The sequence below is a fragment of the Symphalangus syndactylus genome, chromosome Y, assembly GCF_028878055.3.
Source record: "Symphalangus syndactylus isolate Jambi chromosome Y, NHGRI_mSymSyn1-v2.1_pri, whole genome shotgun sequence".
Lineage (NCBI taxonomy): Eukaryota > Metazoa > Chordata > Mammalia > Primates > Hylobatidae > Symphalangus > Symphalangus syndactylus.
The window spans coordinates 21,381,485-21,388,929 of NC_072448.2; the positions used below are offsets into that span (position 1 = coordinate 21,381,485).

General features: G+C 38.6%; 1 pseudogene; it reads left to right on the top strand.

The window, feature by feature from the left end:
* Window positions 1-4,935: 4,935 nt before the first annotated feature.
* On the top strand, window positions 4,936-5,704 carry LOC129476719 (ras-related protein Rab-9A-like; annotated as a pseudogene).
* Window positions 5,705-7,445: the final 1,741 nt, after the last annotated feature.

The following is a 7,445-nucleotide window of genomic DNA, read 5'->3' on the forward strand; positions in this document are numbered from 1 at the left end:
TAACATCAACAAAAAATTTAAGTAAATTATTTATTTACATTGTCACTAAATTTCTTTACTTTATTTTAACAAAAACATACATATGTGCAAAGTTTCTCATAGATGTCATTTTTAAACCTGCCAAGCAAAACCACCAACTAGGATCCCTTAAGGATATGGATTCCTTTTCCAAGTTCTAGAAATTCTGATTTCTAGAAGGATAGGTGTAGGATATGACCTGGAAGCCAGTACTTTTCAAAAAGCAACATTAAGAGATAACATCGACTGGGCACGGTGACTCAAGTCTGTAATCACAGCACTTTGGGAGACCGAGGTGTGCAGATCACAAACTCAGGAGATCGAGACCATCTTGGCCAACATGGTAAAACACCGTCTCTAGTAAAGTATGAATACACACACCACACACACACACACAGACACACACAGACACACAGACACACACACGCATATATATATATGTATATATATATGGTATATACATTTATGTATATACCATATATATACACATATGGTATATACATATATATGTGTATATATATGGTGTGTATATATATATATACACACACGCATATATATATATATATATACACCATATATATATGGTGTATATATATATATATATGTTAGCCAGGCATGGTGGTACACCTGTAGTCCCAGCTTCTAGGGAGGCTCAGGCTGAGGAATCGCTTGAACACAGGAGGCGGGGGTTGCAGTGAGCCAAGATCATGCACTTCACATGTTATAAATTGATTAAAATGTGCTTCTCATTTAATATTTTAAAATAAAAACATCATTGATATAAAATTATGAAAATGTGTTCTCCAAACTGTCACATGTTACAAACAAGAAAATATATTTCAGTAAATATAATCCCTATGCTCTGAATCTTTTCTTCTCAGGAGATCAAATACTCCTCTTAGTAACTGATCACTCTCAAGTTGTTATATTTCTGTGAAAAATAAGTATTCATTGGTGTAGTAGAATCAAGATTACAAGACAGCTTCTATTTGAATATAAAGAATCCTGTTCTTATAAAGAGCAAACATCTCTCAAAGAAAATTATTAAATACCATCCTCTTTGAGAGAGAAAATAAAGAGCTATCATAGATTTTATCATAGATTTTGTATGCTGCCATAATTAAAACAAAAACAACAACAACACTTCCACAACTTGAATAGAATAATTTAAGCCATTTAGTTATTTATATTATCACTAATTTTAATTTTATGTTACAGTTTTTTACTAAAGTACATTTCAATTTAACCATTTATAACGTAAATTTAAAAATATATAACCCTTAGGGATTTCCTAAATAACTGTGAATATTTGATACACAAAATAATTTAATCTTGTTTTTCTAGAGGGCTGAGAAATCACTATTCATTGCCATAAAATAATTTTTAAAACTCACCGGTGTTATAATGCATGTAAGAATGCATTTGTGTATCGCAAATAGATCAAAGAGTCATGTAAATTTGCTGATTTGAATTTGCAGACAACAGAATTTACTTCTAATTATATTATTACTCCAAAAACAAAAACAAAACTAATAGCTGTGCAATTCCCTGACTAGCAAGTGATAGAGAGGAGCAAACACCACCACTTTAACTTCCAGCTCTTTTTAGCCTCATGCATTTCAAGAAGATCATTTCTCTTCTAACTACAAATAAGTATGTTCCTTTCCCTTCAGGTGCACTAAGATAGGGAAGCTAGAAGCAGACAAGGGGGCTATGCCTGCAACTCCAGAAAGATTTATGAAAACAGATGTACGACTCTGTCTGTTGGATAACCACAACAAAGAGACACAGAGGCAGTCCAAGCCTCTGATAAATTCTCATGGGGAATCTTGAAAAACTCTTAGTCTGTTAACAGAGTGTGGCTCTGGCTTAACCTGGCCAGCCACCCCTCTCACGTTGACTCAAAATAAACCTGTCCCTGTTGACTGTCAAGCTCCCCTTCAGGGTTCTCTTCTCTGTATTCAATTCTTACATTTGGTGCTGAAACCCAGGACCAGTGTTGGAGGTAGAGGCCCGCGTGGATCCTGGGACATTGTGGGCAGTGGCAGCTTATCCTAAGTTAACTCCTGAATCCTGAGAGTCTCTGGCCACCTGCCCCATCTTTTCTCTTATTTTACTCTTGAAGCGATTTGTGTGAGAAGGACAACTGAGCTGAAGGGAACTGCAAGTCTCCGGCCAGGGCTCTAAAGCCCTCAAGTCTCAGGAATCCACCTGTGACCACCAGCAATAGGCATTTCACTTCCTAAAGCTGGCTCCCTCTTTTCTCTCTCTCCCTGGCTCTCTCTCTCTCTCTCTCTCTCTCATTGTCTTGCTCTCTCTTCCTCATGTGGCTCCAGTCTGAGAGAGTCCCTTTGCCAATTCCAACTGGAACATCCAATATACAACATTAATTCAGCCATCTGGTAAGATCTCCCTTTTCCTGGCTTTCTCCTGGTACTGGAGAAAGTCTGGCCTGCTGTCCAGTTCCTCAAAGGACCAATAGGACTACGCTAGAGGACACCTTAGGGACACGCAGTGCTTCCTCAGCCTAACTGTCCTGTTTCAGAAAGAGGATTCAAGGTCTCTGTCTATTGTCTGGAAACATCAAGAACCAAACAGATGCTTTTCAAAATACCTTTATAGCAAATCCAGCTTCCTAGAAACGCTAATTATTAAGTATGTGAATGTACAAATATATCATTCACTTGTACCCGTGGGAAAGGTTTAGTGTTACTGCCATTTACAGGAAAAACAGACAAAAAAAATTAACAGGTTTTACCTTAAAAGTTGAAAATTGCTAAAAGTTACATTATAATATGGAATTGAAAGTGCTAAATACAAATTTTCTTGCAAGGTGTATAAAAACAGTAAACAGTTAAAAGTTGCAAGAAGACATAAAAATGTACATTTTGATTAAAAATTATAAAATTGGTGTGGACAGAAACTGAGCTAGCTTGAAGAGATTTTTCTTTTCTTCATGCCCCAGTGGCACCTGAAACGCCAGAAAGACAGAACCGTTCACTCCCTTGAAAGGGGGATGAAGCGAGGGAGCCAAGTTGTCTAGCTCAGTGGATGTCACCCCTATGGAGCCCAGCAAACTAAAATCCACTGTCTTGAAATTCTCGCTGCCAGTGCAGTAGTCTAAAGTCAACCTGGGTGCTTGAGATTGGTGAGGAAAGGGGCGCTCACCAATACTGAGGCTTGAGTAGGTGGTTTTCCCTTCACAGTGTAAACAAAGCCACTGGGAAGTCACCGCAGCTCAGCAAAGCTGCTGTAGCCAGCCTGCTTCCCTAGATTCCTCGTCTCCGATCAGGGCATCTCTGAAAGAATGGCAGCAGCCGCAGTTAGGGGCTTATAGATAAAACTTCCTTCTCCCTGAAACAGCGCACCTGGGGGAAAGGGTGGCTGTAGGCGCAGCTTCAGCAGACTTAAACCTTCCTGCCTGATGGCCCTGAAGATAGCTGCACATCTCCAACAGACTGCCTCCTCAAGGGGCCCATGAATCCCATGCCTCTGGATTGGGACACTCCTCCCCCCAGGGATCGACAGATAGCTCGTACAGGAGTGTTCTGGCTCGGACTTGGCGGGTGCCCTTCTGGGATGAAGCTTTCAGAGAAAGTAACAGGCAGCAATCTTTGCTTTTCTGCATCCTCTGATAGTGATACACAGGCAACAACCATCAGAAGTGGACCTCCAGCAAAGCCCAGCACACCTGCAGCAGAAAGACCTGACTGTTAAAAGGAAAACTAATAACAGAATTGCATAGTATCAGCATTCAACATCAAAGACCAAAGGTATGTAAATGTACAAAGATGAAAAAATAAAAGCGCAAAAACCTGAAAATTCCGAAAATGAGAACACCTCTTCTTTCCCGAAACATCACTACTCCTCACCAGCAAGAAAACAAAACTAAATAGAGAATGAGTTTGAGGAATTGACAGAAGTAGGCTTCAGAAGGTGGGTAATAACAAACTCTTCTGAGATAAAGGAGACTATTCTAACCCAACGCCAGGAAGCTAAGAACCCCAAAATATGTCGGGGGAATTACTAATTGGAATAACCAGTGTAGAGAAAAATATAAATAACATAATGGAGCTGAAAAACAGCACAAAGACTGCATGAAGCATACACAAGTATTAATAGCCAAATTGATTAAGTGGAAGAAAGGATATCAGAGATTGAAGATTAACTTAATGAAATAAAGCATGAAGAAAAGGTTAGAGAAAAAGGAATAAAAAGGAACAAAGTCTCCAAGAAATATGAAACTATGTGAAAAGACTAAACCTACTTTGTTTGTTTGTTTGTTTGTCTGTCTGTCATGGGGTCTTGCTCTGTCGGCCAAGCTGGAGTGCAGGGGTGTCTCAACTCACTGCAACCTCCTCTTCCCAGGTTCAAGGGATTCCCCTGCCTCAGCCTCCTGTAGCTGGGTTTACAGGCTCACGCCACCACACCTGGCTAATTTTTGTATTTTTAGTAGAAACGGGGCTTCAGCATGTTTTTCAGTTTGGTCTCCAACTCCTGATATCATGATCCGCCCATCTCGGCCTCCCAAAGTGCTGGGATTACAGGCGTGAATAAACATGAGCAGCTTAAACTTGGCTCTTCTTTTTGGCCTGGATATAACTGTAAAGTTTTCTGCTCTCACAACACTAACCTCCATAACATTTGTCATAAACATACTCCCTAAACTATAAATCTTGCTCTATCAGAAACATACAAACTTTGGTGTCTTATCCATCTTTAACCAAATTGTAGTGGAGCTTACTATGAGCAGAGAGGGGCTTATGATAGATTCACTGTTCACAACAATAGGTTTGATTTTGCATTTGGGCTAAAGTGCCAGCTTCACAGTCGACTGTGTCCTGAGAAAGGGGAAGAGTGAGCCCTTTTTAGTTGTTTTAGAGAGTCATGGTAGTATAGTAGCTCACACATGGCTACATGCTCAGTAAACAACAAGTCTTATTATTAGTTATTTCCTGGTGCTATGTGTTTTATTTCACCTACATGCTGATATTCATAGACCCATATAGAAGAATAGGTAGGTGAAAAGGAATGTTACGGTGCCTTTTTATTTTCCAGGGTTCTTGAAGCTCTTGAGATGAACAGTGGCAGGAAATTCATCACTTTTTAAAGTAATTCTGTTTGGAGATGGTGGGTTTTGGGAGGAGTTCACTTATGAATACATAGGTAACTAATAAGTTTGATACTCAGCTGTTCCATGCAATAAATGAGGACATTTTAAATAAGATTTGAAAGGGATGGACATTTTGTTACCATGCAGATGTGTGACGTGGCAGGTCAGGAGAGATTGTGAAGCCTGAGGACGCCATTTTACAGAGGTTCTGACAGTTGTCTACTTACTTTTAGTGTCAACGATTCACAAAGCTTCCAGAACTTAAGTAACTGGAGGAAAGAGTTCATCTATTACGCTGATGTGGAAGAACCTGAGAGCTTTCCTTTTGTGATTCTGGATTCCAGACTGACATAAGTGAATGGCAGGTGTTTATAGAAGAAGTAAAGCTTATGCAGGGAGAACAGTGGCTATACTTACTTTGTAACAAGTGCAAAAGATGCCACAAATGCAGCAGCAGCCTTTGAGGAGGAGGTTGAAAAAATTCTTGTGACTGAGGATACATCAGATCACTTGAGGCACAAAGGCATCATCAACATTCACCGAAAGCCCAAGCCTAACTCATTTTGCTGTTGAGTGTTAGAGATAAGACAGATGCACTCTAACCAACTCACACATATACACAAAATTAGCATGGACATGGAGAAGAGAACTAGTGTTTGTAGCAGCGTATTACTAATAAATCCCAATGAGTATATATTACTGTGTCATTACTGGGTGGGAGATGGACACATCCACTCATGCAGGAATATATTTTCTCAATAGTGGCACCTTACATTTACAAATTGTAATGGTTTTCTGAAAACGTTTCTTTGATTTACATATGTAAATTAGAGAGCTAATAAATGAGATGACCAAGACTTTAATAATAATTAAAATAAGAAACTTGACTAGAATTTATACTTGGATTTCTTTCCTGGAAAAATGGAAAACTACTTTTTATATGTATATGATTTTTACACAATTAGCATTGTATTCTTGGTGAAAGAAAATGATTTCACCAATGTTAGATATGAAAAATTAGAATCTAATGTATTTGCAATGCATTCTTATTTAATTTGCTTCCTTATTCTTTTTGAAATGAATTAACCTTTTTTAATTTTCATTCTACATATCATTAGAATTACTCTCACTAGTAATTACTCATCATTTGTGTGCCCCTAATGAACTTCTACCACAATAGATCATGTTTCACAGCCCCAGGAGGATGGAGGGCCAACAGCAGTACAAGAGTTGCTTCATACAGTCTGTCACACATCCAGCGAAATTCTAGCTGTCCACAAATAAAAAGCCTTTCCATAGACAGAGTTCAGTTTTCAGAAAAGGGCTAACTACTGAACTTGGAGAAAAGACAAATCTGCATTTGATAACTGATTTAACAATTATAACATGTGTGCGGAGGATACAAACTGACAATTCCACTAATGGGATAGTTAATGTTTGTGTAACATTCTTGACCCTTGCAGAAAGTCTTCTAGTTCAAGTTAATCCATTCTTTTTTAACACAAGACACAAGCTAATTTTATCACTTTCAGAGGAAACACTAAGAAGGATTGTACTTTGTCAGAGGGCAAATAAAGACATCTTTTTTAGGCCATGTATTTACTTAGTGTCTTCTCTATTACTGAACATTGTTTAGTGAATTGCTCTCAAGGTTTTTTGTGTTTGTTTCAAAAAAAATCCTTGCTGCAATGATCAGACTTGATAAAGCAAATTGTGGCCTCTTGTGGACGTTCATATTCTGTGCCCTTGGGGATAATCTGATTCTATGGAAGCTAACCGAAGCTTGGACTGAACGTGGATGAGACCCACAACTGGGGAGTGATGGGGATATCAAAGGACATATGGGTAAGGGGAGGTGGCTTTCATATACGGAGCGGAGTTTTGAAAAATTACATCAAAACATTTCTCCTTGTGGCCTCACCCAATATTGCCATCTGGAAACATTTGATAAAAAATGCAATAGAAAACCGTATGAGAACAAAATAGGTGGCGAGTGTGCAACAGGAGAAGTGAGAAGCAGCTGCAGAGCCACCTTGAACAGAAGAACCATAGATGATGCTCCATAGTTTGAAGGAAGGGTGGTTCCCAGTGGTACAGAAGTTACCTCATACAGTCTGTCATATATACAGCAAGATTCAAGCTATGAATAGAAAGCTTTTCCATAGAGAGAGTTCAGTTTGTAGAAAAAGGCTAGCTACAGAACTTGAAGATAGACAAACGTGCATTTAATAACATGTAATAATTACAACGTGCTGAGTAGAGGATACAAAATTATAATTCCATTCTAATCAAATAAATATTTTTATTAACTTTC